At 49.4% G+C, this 12,859-nt stretch overlaps 3 non-coding genes across 3 annotated transcripts; 1 reads left to right on the top strand and 2 right to left on the bottom strand.

Annotated features, from left to right (window-relative positions):
• Positions 1 to 890: 890 nt before the first annotated feature.
• Trnag-ucc lies at positions 891 to 962 on the bottom strand. The gene has a single exon. It is a non-coding gene; the product is annotated as a tRNA-Gly (tRNA).
• Positions 963 to 1,543: 581 nt separating this feature from the next.
• On the bottom strand, positions 1,544 to 1,615 carry Trnad-guc. The gene has a single exon. It is a non-coding gene; the product is annotated as a tRNA-Asp (tRNA).
• Positions 1,616 to 4,942: 3,327 nt separating this feature from the next.
• On the top strand, positions 4,943 to 5,013 carry Trnag-gcc. Its single transcript has one exon. It is a non-coding gene; the product is annotated as a tRNA-Gly (tRNA).
• Positions 5,014 to 12,859: the final 7,846 nt, after the last annotated feature.

Below are 12,859 nucleotides of genomic sequence, written 5' to 3' on the forward strand. Positions count from 1 at the left end.
ACCTTCCTGTGTCACTGGGGCTCCCAGTCCAACTGGTGCTGCACCTTCACTAATGTCCTCTATCAGCTTCCCCTTCCTGGACTCCAGTCCTGCCGAGCATCCCAGCTCCTCACCTGCTCTCAGTGATACCTCCCTTCACGCCTTCCATCCATCCCAGCCTGGCTGGCTCCTGCACACTCTCAAATGCCTGACTAGCGTGAGACCCAGTCTAGGCTCCTATGCAACACAGCATCTGTATGTTGACCTTCAGGAAATACTCCCAGAGGGTGTCACCCGGGTCATGCTGCTGTCTCGTTAATCATGGCTACTGTCTCAGCTCCAGTTGAACACCATCAATGATTGAGTCACACAAAAGGGGTCAGAGTGAGGTGGGAAGTGGAGGGACTAAGAAGAGAGGCTTCCCTGACCGGGAATCGAACCCGGGCGCTTCGGTGAGAGCGCCGAATGCTAACCACTAGAGCACCAGCGAGTATGTATTAACTGTTTCGGGCTACCAACTCCTGGAAGGAGACAGACACATACCTGTTCCACTAGGGCAGACATACTGCCTGCCCTCCTGTTCGCCTCCCGATATAGACCTTCCCTGCCTCCTGTTCACCCCCCTCCCCCCCCCCATTAATCCTGGGCTTTAGGAGGTTGGCGTTCTAGCGCTGTGCCTGGCTCTGGCCTGCCATTTGCCCTGGGGCCTCTGCCGCTTAGTCGGCAAGCCGGGTGGGACCTCCAGGACTGCACATCTGTCCGTTTCTCTTCTCCCACTCTGCACAACCTAAAAGGTCTGGCGCTCTCCTAACTTCTCCCCGTAGTAAAGCCTCGCAAGCAGCTCGGAGTCGCCAGACAGGACCCCAGTGGGCACGCCCTGGGCTGAGGACCTTGGCAAAAATTGAACTCACTGCGTTGGCCGGGAATCGAACCCGGGTCAACTGCTTGGAAGGCAGCTATGTTCACCACTATACCACCAACGCCTCATGAATTATCTGGTACCCATATGTCCCTACCGACTACTACCAAACAATATGCAGAGCCTTCGTCGTTGCCTACCACTTATTTCCCTGTGCACCAATACCCGGCACACGGCTGAACCTCAACCACACCCACGGCTCCGCAGCTCCGCGCTTTTCCTCCGGGTCCCGAGCGCGCCTCTCACGTGCTCATGCCTTTCCTCTGGCGCTCTCCTGTCTCCTGGTTGCTGCAACCCGGCGCGCTAGCCCAGTCCAGCACACCAGGGACCGCTCCGGGCTGGCCACCACCCGGAGCGGCCTGGCACACAGCTCACCCAGCGATTTCTACGCCGCCCGTCCTGACACACCTGGACCACCAATTTCGGTTTCCGGGTGCGAGGGCCCGGTAGGGGCCACCAGGAAGCGTGTAGGCAGGCGCCAGGGTGCTGGCCCAGTTGGCAGAAAAAGGGTTTGAGGGCTCCGGAGAGGCTTTGCTGGAGACTATGGGGCTCGGCGGGCTGACGTGGGTCTGGGTCTGAGCGTGGGGCGTGGGTGGAAGGGCTAGCGCCCGCGGGCCACCTAGGTGTCCAAAAAGGACATCATGTCTCCCCGTCGGGGAATCGAACCCCGGTCTCCCGCGTGACAGGCGGGGATACTCACCACTATACTAACGAGGACGACGACAGCCGCAAACACACGCACTCCGGCCCGTCTACCACGCCAGGGAACAACCACAGCGTCCGTCTCCCCCAACCACCACCTCTTGCTCTGCACTGCACCGCAACCCACAAGACCCCGAAACCCGGCGTCAACACCAGGACCCCGACCGGCAGCCCCAAGGGACCACCGTGGCGCTGGACCACTGTCCCCGCCCTCTAAGGCACCGGTGCCAAGTGCGGAGTGGCTGCGGTTATCACTTGCCGCGTCAGGACAGCCCTGCGTGCTGTGGGGCAAACAGGGGGCTGCAGGGCGGGGATCCAAACCGGGACCTGGAGGCACTCTGGCGCCTAGCAGCATCCGGTCGTCGACACGCTGGTACCGGGCGAGGCAGAGCACGGCTGAGTTCGTCGGACGATGCCCGCAGCTTGAGCACCCAGAGGCGTTCAGATCTGCACCAGAACCGGCGCGCCGTCCTGTCAAGACTGCTTGTTCCCACCTGGGCGCCGGTCGCCTGTGCGAAAAGTCGCCTCCGGCCCAGATGACCGAAAGGTCTAAGTCTTTGCGTTTAGGTCGCAGTTCCCCCTCGAGGTGTGGGTTCGAATCCCACTCCTTACAAGCTTGCCTTTTCCAGTCCATCGCTCCTCACCCCACCACAAGAGACCGCACGTCTGGCCTCCTCCTCAACCTATCCACCGCCTCCCCTCCCTCCCTCGTCCCCGAAGTCTTTCCCCCCACAGACCTGGGTCTCCAGGAGAGACCTCCCATCAACACCAACCAACTCTGCAGTTGGGTGTCGGGAGCCATAACGACATCAGTTAATTGCTCTTAGATGGTGACCAGACTTTCTCCTACTCAGAGCACATTCCAATAGGTTGTAAAACTGTTAACCAAAGGTCATAAAAAGGGAACTAATGATTTATCATAGGTGCTAGGACAGAGGATAAAATATTGACTGGGTTTACCTATGCAAAACCTCACTATATAACTTAGTTATGGTTTTAAACCTTCAGGGAACCTGTGGAGCTGTGACAGGTGATGGATGGTTAGCCAGATAATTACTCCTAAAGGACAAGCATGTAAATATTCTCTGCTGTAAACTTCTATTTCAACTTATGATTCGATTGTGTGTGTGTGTGTGTGTGTGTGTGTGTGTGTGTGAGGACTTGTGGTAAACTTTTTAAAATGCGATCGTGTATTCTAAAAGATGTTTAAGAGCTGAGGACAAAGAGAGGAGTCAGAACCAAGCTGAGCAGAACTGGACTGTGGAGAAGTTTTTAGACAGAACACTTTTTAGACAGAACTGAACTCAAGAAGAACTTAGAAGCATAGGCATAGCATTGGGAGAAAAGGCTTTGAGAGTGAGAGCATTATTGTGACATCAGAACACGCGGAGAGGGCAAGATTAGAAGGAGAGTGCAGAGTGGGATTACTTGGAGAGAGTAGGAAACAAGAGAGCAAAGTGCAGACTGCAGAGGGAATGAGGAAAAAGAAGAAGCTGGAGAGAGCAGAAGGAGCAGGCAGACTTCTCACCATGGGACAGAACAGATCCTTTCTTAATAACGAGGCAGGCTTAGTCTTATTAAAAGAAACAAGCTTTTTTTTTCTTACAAACTTGGGTTTAATTCATTTAGCATTAATGGTAAAGAAGGGTAGAAGCCTTTTCTTTATGCAATAAGGACTGGAGCTCATTCTTCATCCAGAATGAGTGAGTTCTGTTTGCACTGGTGCTTGGTCTTTTGCTCCATATGCATATGTAAGTATGGATGTGTGTGTAAGTACGTAATTGTGGGAATGTATGCATGTGTGTGTGTGTGTGTAAGAATGTAACAGTGAGACTGCATGCAAGCTAGACCCTACTGGTTTGAGTGGAAATGTATAAATGAGCATTCACGGGTCTGTATATGAACTTATATAAGTTTATGCATATTTGCCTATGTAAAAGTTTTTGCTTCTGCAAGTGCTATTCACTTCTCTTGGTTCACTAGAAGTTTATTGCTCCAAATTTCCCCCTAGCCTGACAAGCAAGAGGCATAGGGACAAAAGGGGAAAGGCCCCAGCAAGTAATCCTCTACTTTATCTCCTGCTGTTTTAGAATGAGGTATTAAATGCCAGAGACTGCAGTTTCTGGCCTCAGAGGAACACGGAAGGCGGGTCGGTTACAGTAGCAGAGCATAGTGACTTAGACATAGACAAGTAAAACAGCTACAGTAGCATAGTAACTTAGACTTAGATAAGTAAACTTATTATTATACAGCAACCCTAAATATCTCATAAGACAAAGTCTCACCCCGTATTTCGTAAGACAAAGTCTTACGCTCCGCCGACGCTCTTCCCCCTCCGCTGCCTCAAGAAGAACCAACAAGAAAGAAGACTCCCACCCGGGCTGGCCTCAAGCAGCTGGAGAGAGGAGGTGGGGGTGGGAGATGGGGAAGAGGGGAAGTGGGTGGTGTGGTCGCGTTGCTTCTCTTATGAGAAGGTCGAGTGAGTAGGAGGCTGGTCCTAAGCACGCCGGTAAGCCAGCCAGCCAGGGGCTAGCGCCTTCTGTCTACAGCTAACCTTGTCCAAGCCCACGTCCACTGGTCACCGTCCACCGTCACCACCCATAACCCCACACCCGGAGGTTTTGACACAGCTCTCCGGCCCACCGCCTCTTGCGGGGTCCTTTTCCTCCGCCTCTCAAGGGAGACACCCACGGTGCCCATGCCTCTGTGTTGAGGCCGTCGAGGCTTCTGCTCTACAGCTGGCCTTCCCCAAATCCACGCCCTCCCCCACCCCTGGCGCACACCTGCCTGACGCTTGGCGCCCCGATAGCCACAGCGCCGACCCGCAGCGGGCGCCGAAGGAAACGTAGTCTGTGGACTCCGAGTTCCAATCCACCACACCTAAGACCTGGACTCCTCAAAGGGCCCGGTGCCCGCCCTAGAATCCGCTCTCCTCGCTCGCTCGCTTCCCACAAGTGTACACACACCAGACACAAACAGGTAGGAGCGCGCCGGCTACGTGCCAGTCAGTGGATTCCAGCCCAGGCAGGCTTCGCCCCAGCTCGAAGCCCGGACTCTCCTCCAGCCCTCTGCATGACCCAGTTGGCCTCTCCTGTCGGATGATCCATCCATACCTGCATCTTTCCATCCGTGCATCATTCGATCCATGAGTCCTTCCATCCAACCAGTTATCCAACAATGGAACCGTCTGTCCGTCCGTCCATCCGTCAGTCCATCCATCCATCTTTTCCGGCCTATGGTCTGTCGCGGGGGGAGGGGGACGGAGGAGGGTAAGAGCTTCTGAGTGTCAGGACTTTCAGCAAGTACAGGCTGTGTGAGCGTCAGATAGCACTTACAGCCAGGGCATGGGTGGTTCAGTGGTAGAATTCTCGCCTGCCACGCGGGAGGCCCGGGTTCGATTCCCGGCCCATGCAGAGTCTAGTCTTTTGGTTCTGAGGTTAACGTTCCTCTCCACCACCGTGCGGCACACGGGAACAGCAACAGACACACTCTAGTACCTAAACACACTGCATCCTTACCCTGCAAATGACCTACAGTCACCTTCAAGCAATTTAATATATTCATCCTGCAGGCTTCCGTCTACCACCAATACCAGGAGCTCTACACCTTTTTTTCTTTTTTCTTTTACTTTTTTTCGGAGCTGGGGACCAGCTCTACACCTTCTTAACACCACCCTCACCTACTGGCTCCCACCCTACAATGCTGGGAAACACCACTTCCTCCTCTCTTCTGGGATGTAGATGTGGGGAATCCTGTTCTCTCCCATCTCCATCTTCAATGTCTCACAGCGTGAGCGAGCACGCCCTCACACGCACATGCATGCCGGGATGCCATGTGCTCTCACTTTGGCATCCTGTCCACTCCTCCCTCTCTGCTGAGTGGATGCACTTCTGCGAGTAAAAGCCCGCCAGCATTCGTGCATGCACACATACACCCAGAGAGAGACAGACATAGAGAAACACAGAGAGACAGAGAGAGAGAGTGATGCACACAGAACACACACACACACACACACACACACACACACACACACTCACTCACTCTACACAGCTCCGAGAGGCACAAGGGCACACAGTTGATTCCATGGTCCTCCATGCTAAGCCCTCCCTCACCGAACAGTCTCCCAGTGACCATCACTGTTGTGTACCCATGGTTGTTACGCTGCTGCTGCTGCTGCTGCTGGTGACGGGGGTGGTGGTGGTGGTGGTGGTGGTGGTGGTGATGCCTCTATTGGTCCTTTTGCTGCTGCTGCTGCTGGTGATGATGATGATGATGATGATGATGATGATGATGATGATGGTGATGGTATAGTGGTAGTGAGGATGGTCTTGGTGGCTGGCTGTCTTATGACTGATGCTGCCCCTCTTTCTGCTGCTGTTGCTGGGGTGATGGTCATGTACAGGGGTTGTGGAAATGAACAGGAGCTAAAGCACCCCAACCCCTGGGAGCAGTCTGGGTGCCCCCTGAGTTTCAATCCACCACACCTAAGCCCTAGCTTCCTCAAAAGGCCGGGTGCCCACCCTAGAAACTGCTCTTGTCTTTCACTCGCTAGCTTGCTCACTCACTTCACACACATGTGCACACACCAGATACACACAGGTAGTTGGGTGCAGGCTACGTGGTGGGGGCTTCCAGGAGAGGCTGGTTTCACCTTAAGACTTCAGCCAGAGGCTGGGACTTTCCTCCCCTCTGCATGACTCAATTGGCCTTTCCTAACAGACCCATCCGTGCATCCAAGCAACTTTCCATTCATGCATCCTTCTGTCCACCCACCCATCCAACAATGAAACTGTCTGTCCATTCATGCCTGCAACCACCCATCCACGCATCTATACATACATACATACATACATACATACATACATACATACATACATCCTCTGGGACATGTGTAGGAGAGCGATGGGTATGATGTGTTGTGAGTGTGTATGTATCAGCAGAGACAAGTTCTGCTCTAGGACTGCCCTTGGACTGGCTCTTTGCCAAAAGGGAGCATGTTTGAGGTGGCAGGAGAGAATTTCGAGGTGGGAGGACAAGTTACAGAGAGGAATAAATAAGAGAAGCTTCTCTTATCAGAAATTGAACCTGGGATGGGGCTGTGAGAGCACCAAATCCTACCTTCTAGACTACCAGGGAGTGTCACCCCCAAACCTTGGACTTGAGATGTTGGTGCTGAGGGTGATTTGAACTGTGCAGACTTGGCCCAAGATGTTCCAGTAGAGGAGAATTTAGTTTGTGGCCTAGAGACTGTTCTTGTAATATTTTGGTGAAGAATGTGGCTGCTTTTTGCCCTTGTCTGAAGAGTCTGCTGAGGCTAAGGTAAAGAGATTTCAATTATTTGCTTTGACAAAGGAAGTCTCAAACAGCCTGGTATAAATTCTGTTGTGTGGTTACTAAAGTTCACTCTTATGAAGAGCGTTTTGATGAAAAGGAGCCAGCTGAGAAAGGAAAATACAAAGATTAAAGGACACGAGGAAGTAGAAAGGAGCTGAATCCTTTATTCAAGAAGTTACACAGATTAAGGGAGTGGTGACCTCAGGGCAAGATCCCACCCAACTAAACTTACTGTTTATGCTTTTGCAGTTAAACAAGGGATAGTTATATTTAGGCATTATTATTACCTGGTTGTTATTTCCATTTGGACTTTTTGTCTGGCATGAACTACAATCCAGAAATCAGGACACACCTGTGATCCAGATTTTGAGACTGAAAGACACAGATTTTTTTAAATCTAGATCTTGAGTAATAATAGTGGCCATGAAAAGCTTAGGCTCAGGTATGGGGTACACAGCTTCAATCAAAGGAGACAAAGGCAATTGGTCTCTGAGTTCAAGGCCAGCTTTGGACAGAGAAAGTTCTAGGTGAGGGAAAGCTTAGGTCTAGGCATGGTGGCACATGTCTTTAATCCCAGCATTTAGGAGACTAAGCCATGCAAATCACTGGGTTCGATGTCAGTCTACAGAGTAAGTTCCATAACAGCCAAGCCTAGGCAGTGAAGGAGTTGGAAAACAGAAAACTGGTGATGATGTAATAGAACAAGGGGCCATGTTCTGACTCCAGCAAGCAGCAGAACCCAGCAGCTTTAGCCGAGTGGCTCTGGCTTTATAGTCAAGAATAGAAGGGACTAATGGGACAATTGACTCTGGTTAGCTGAAGCTAAGACATTAGCAGATTAAGAGGAGACCAGCATCACTGAGGTGAAATTCTCTGCTAAGTATTTTCTGAGAGCACAAAGAAGCTGTGCTTCAGAGATAGTTAAGATCGTACCTCATGCTGCAGCTGGACTTGGTAATGTGAAAGAATCAACCAAGTGGTACTGGTTTTGAAGGCGTGAAAGTATCATGGAGAGCAGCTGAGGCTTGGCACTGTGAGGGTCCAGGGAAGGCCATTGGTGAAGGTGTAGCCTTAATCGCAGTTGATGGCCCAGATATGAAGGGGTCATGCAAAGAAGTTGAGGCTTGGCACCTTGAAGAGAGCCTATGAGAGGCCATTGGTAAAGCCTAGTTGCAATAAAAGATTCCATCGAATTAGGGATGCCAGTACCATGGGATGACCACCAAGAACAGCAGCAGTAGTGGGGTGGAGTCAAACAGACCCTATAGTGGTAGAGATTTGACCTAAGTTCTTTGGAGGAACCCATAAGATCACGTGTGGACCCCAGACATTGGAACAAGAAGCTGTAATGTTGAAGTTGCCTTGGAGACCCCAGGATGCTCGAGATGCCAGAGTCACGGGATGCCTGCTGGGGAAATCTGCAAACAGGGAGTGGAACCAGACAAAGAGCAAGAATTATGCTGTTGTCAACAAAGCAAAAGGGAGCTGGACATCAGACTTGGAGATGCAAAGTTTGGAGATGGCCCAGCCGCCTTCTCATCTTGCTTTTCTCCAGGATTTCCTCACTGTGTCATTTTGGAATGGTAATGTATAACCCTTGATGTTAGAGGTGTGTGATCTGCTTTTTGATTTTGATTTTATAGGGGATCACAGTTAAGTGACTGGATGAATCTCAGAAGAGACTTTGCACTTTGTTTTTTGTTTTGTTTTTGTTTTTTACCTGGAGCTGAGGACTGAACCCAAGGCCTTGTGCTTGCTAGGCAAGCGCTCTACCACTGAGCTAAGTCCCCAACCCCGAGACTTTGCACTTTGAACTTTTAACATTGTTGATCTGTACTGTTATGGACTACAAGACTTTTGAGATTGGACTAAATGTTCTTTGCATTATGCACATTATTAGGAGTTAAGGTGTGGCCTTGGTGGAGGAAGCGTGTCATTGTGGGAATGGCCTTTGAGACTCTCCTCTGTAATTTAAAGTTTTTCAATGCCTACTTTTAATATCAGTTCTTAAAAACTGTAACCTCCCTTCTAGCCCACTACCCACCAGAAGTAGTAGAAAAGAAGATTATTAGGTTATAGAGGAAGTGGGCTTGTTTAGAAAGGGTTCTCCGGAGCAAATCCCATCTGTGTCATCAGGAAATCAGCATTTTGATTCACAGTTCAGCAGAGGCAGTTTGATCCACTCACAAACACTTCATGAATACACCAACAGGCCAGTTCAGTAGTCTCGGGATAGCAGCAGCAGTGGCATGACCTAGCGGGGACAGCCAGACCTCAGTCTAATTGGCACGAGCCAGCAGGAGGGACCAGGAGCACCAGAGACATCAGAAATTCTTTGTGGTGCCTCTCTCAATGAAGTGGAGATCAGTGAAGACTCGAGACCAAGAAGTGCTGCATAGCTAACTCGACAAGCAACACAGTCCCTTGAGTCCTATTTCTAGGGCTTCCTCCAAAGAACACACATCCTCCACACGTCTTCACCAGATGTCTTGCCTCAGCACATGAGTCTGTCTTAGCAAAACTCCACATGAGTTTGTATCAGCTGACATTACTCTGCCAATTGGTTGGAGTCCAAGGAAACAGCAAGAAGCCAGCAGGACCTAAGTATTTTGGAGTGTTTCTCTCTATGTAGTCACGACAAACGGACACCTCAATGACACATGTGAGGTGAACCAATACATGCGAGTCATTAGTGTAGAATCCTTTATCACATGCCCTTGAAAGACCCCCCTCCCAGAAAGGGAATTGTACAAGCCCAAGGCCCTCAACTATAGAAGTAAAAAGTAAGTTTTTAGATACACAGACTCAGAACTAAAATAAGCCTGGGAAAGTTCAGATGTGTCCAAGCTTTGTGGGACAAGCTGACTCATCATTTAGACAAAACAGACCATAAAAGAAAACAAAATACAGAAACCAGTCTAAATTATTGGTATTGCTTTATGGGCCACCTAACAAGAGATAAGCCCCTAGCCCCTGACATTCCAGATGCCCCAACCTGCACGTATTCTCTTGCTGTGTGACAACCTCATTTGAATAGCCTACTGGGTGTAACCATACATCCGCGCCTCACTTGAATCCACCAACCATGCATCTGCTTCTGTAAGCCTGCTTCTGCTCCCCAATACCCTATAAAAGCCCGTCCCTGGTTCTGGTAGGCGCGCCAGTCTTCCGAATTGACTGGGACGCCCACAGATACCTGTGTATCCTGATCAATAAAAATCCTCTTGCAGATTGCAGCCTGTGGACTCAGACTGGTCATTGGGCTCGAGGATCTCCCTCCTGAGGGAAGATTCTCTCTGAGAGTCTTACACCCTTTCATGGGCTTGCTCTAGCAAAACATCTTTCCACCTGTGTCCACTTCGGCAAAACATTCCTTCACGTGCCTGCCTCAGTGAAACATCCTTTCACCTATGCTCGCTTCAGGAAAACATTCCTCCACCTGTTTGCCCCAGCAAAACGCCATCCAACACATCTGACTTTCCAAAGAAGTTTCCACTTCGGTCCTCCTAGCTGCCTGGAAGACAAGTCTTCTGTTTGCCTTTGGAACAAGATGCAGAACTCTCAGCCCCTCCAGCACCATGCCTGCCTGCACACTGCCATGCTTCCCAACATGATGATAATGGACTAAACCTCTGAAACTGTAAGCCAGCCCCAATTAAATGTTGTCCTTATGATTGCCTGGGTCATGGTGTCTCTGCACAGCAATAGAGACCCAATCTAAGAAAAAGCCAATCAGAGGCGTACGAGCATTTGGGGCTCTAGTAATTTATTTTAAGGAACTCTGGCTCAACACAAATATTGCCACATTTTGCCTTTGAGTAACTCCAACAGAGACTTTTGCCTGTTTACTTCCTTTTGATTTTCTTTGTACTTTATAAACCCTATTTGCATGTCGGCCAAAGTCATTTAGATTTATCAGATCTTCTCCCTCACGAGATCCATGCCCCACTAAATACGTCAGCAAAGCCACTGAAGTCCCACACACACTTCTGATGTCTCTGTTGAATCAACTTCTTTTTTGAGTCTTATAAAGACAGTAAGGTCTGGCCTGATGAACTGGACATTGAACATCTCTAATACCTACATTTCAGTAATACCTGTCTCTCCTTTAGTCTCTCAGATCTCACATGGTGATAACCACTCATCCTTAATGGCTTATCTAATGGAAGGGCCCCAACTTGACAAGATAAACCCCATCTTGTAACCAGACCTCCATCTTATACACTGGGCTTAAGTTAAGCACTAATTACTAGAAAAACCACAAACTATTCCAGGAGGGAACTAACCTAGACACAGGCCACCAGTAGGAAAATACATAACATTCCAGAGGCTATAGATAAGTATAGATTGCTTAAGTCAGATGAAATCGCTGTTAGCCAGTCATGTAACTGCCAAGTTGATAAGCCCCTCATCCTGCTGTAACTGCAATAAAAAGGCTGAACCTTAGGGACTCAGGGCCCTTATGAGAGTTTGTATACTCTTTGCTTTTGCTTATGAATTTGACTCCTGGTGGTCATTGGGGACCCTTGGATCTGGGCACAATGCTAACCAAGTCTATCAGTGATGGATTTCCCTCATACTATCTCCAATGTAGCCTTTGTTTTAAGGAGAGGTTAGTAGCTTATATTACTCAATTAGGGGGAGGAGCTTGGGGGAGGTCCCTCAACGGCATACAAGACTAATCCCATATGGCCCTATATTCCAGAGCCCCACAAACCAGGTCATGCAAGGCTCCTTTAATGTTTGTTTAAAAGTGTCTGGGAGGGGCTACAGAGATGGCTCAGTGGTTAAGAGAACTGACTGTTCCTTCAGAAGACTTGAGTTCAGTTACCAACACACACACACACACACACACACGCACACACACACGCACGCACGCACGCACGCACGCACGCACGCACGCACGCACACACACACTTAAAAATAAAAATCTCTCTTTAAAAAATATCGCAACCACAAAAACAAAGCCATGCGTGGTAGCTCACACCTTTTATCCCAGTAATAGGGATGCAGAGGCAGGCAGGTTTCGGTGAGTTCGAGGCCAGCTTGCTCTGTCTACATGAGGAGTCCTAAGATAGCTAGGGCCTCAGAGTGAAACCCTGTCTCAGAATAAACACACAAGCAGAAAACCCAACCCAACCAACCAAATAATAACAGCAACAACAAAAGACAACCTTCCGTAAAAGTCTATCCTAATTTAATCAGTTCTGTGCTAAGCATTCCTTGTCTGTTACAGTTTCTTCCATTTTTAGGGCCCCCAATCTGTTGTTGAATCAAGATTTCTATTTTTTCTTCTTCCTCTTCTTGTTTTCATTTTTTTTTCTTCTGTTTTCTTCCTTTTTGTTGTTGTTGTTGTTGCTGCTGCTGCTGCTGCTGTTGATTTTTTTTTTTGAGACAGGGTTTCTCCTCGTATCCCTGGCTGTCCTGGAACTCTCTCTGTAGACCAGGCTGGCCTCCAACTCACAGAGATCTGCCTGCCCTGCTCCCTGAGAGCTGGGATTAAATGCCTATGCCACCACTGCCCAGTGATTTCTACTTTTAAAGTTCAAACCTAAGGAATATGTTTTTAAATCACTTTTAATGTGTCTGTTTTTCTCCTAACACACATATTTTCTGCACAACTTTCAGGTTTTTGGATCCTAGAAAGGGCTCTTTAGAACAGATCTAACTTGTAGTCACTGTTTGTTTCTTTCCCCCAGCTCCCTCATCCTTAAGAAATGGTAAGCCAGCCAGTACGTCTACCTCATCCTTCCTTCATTATAAGTCGCTAGGCTCAAGTTCCTTTCTCACTGTAATCCCTCCATGTCCAGCCCTCCTGGGCCCCAGTGTTTGACCCCCGCTGAGCTTTGCTGATTCGAGTGGAAGCCTTTTGTTCCTAACAAAGGAAAGCTCTGGCTCTAAGCACAAGCCTGGGTGGTACAGCTG

Source organism: Rattus rattus, chromosome 10 (assembly GCF_011064425.1).
Source record: "Rattus rattus isolate New Zealand chromosome 10, Rrattus_CSIRO_v1, whole genome shotgun sequence".
Taxonomy (NCBI): domain Eukaryota; kingdom Metazoa; phylum Chordata; class Mammalia; order Rodentia; family Muridae; genus Rattus; species Rattus rattus.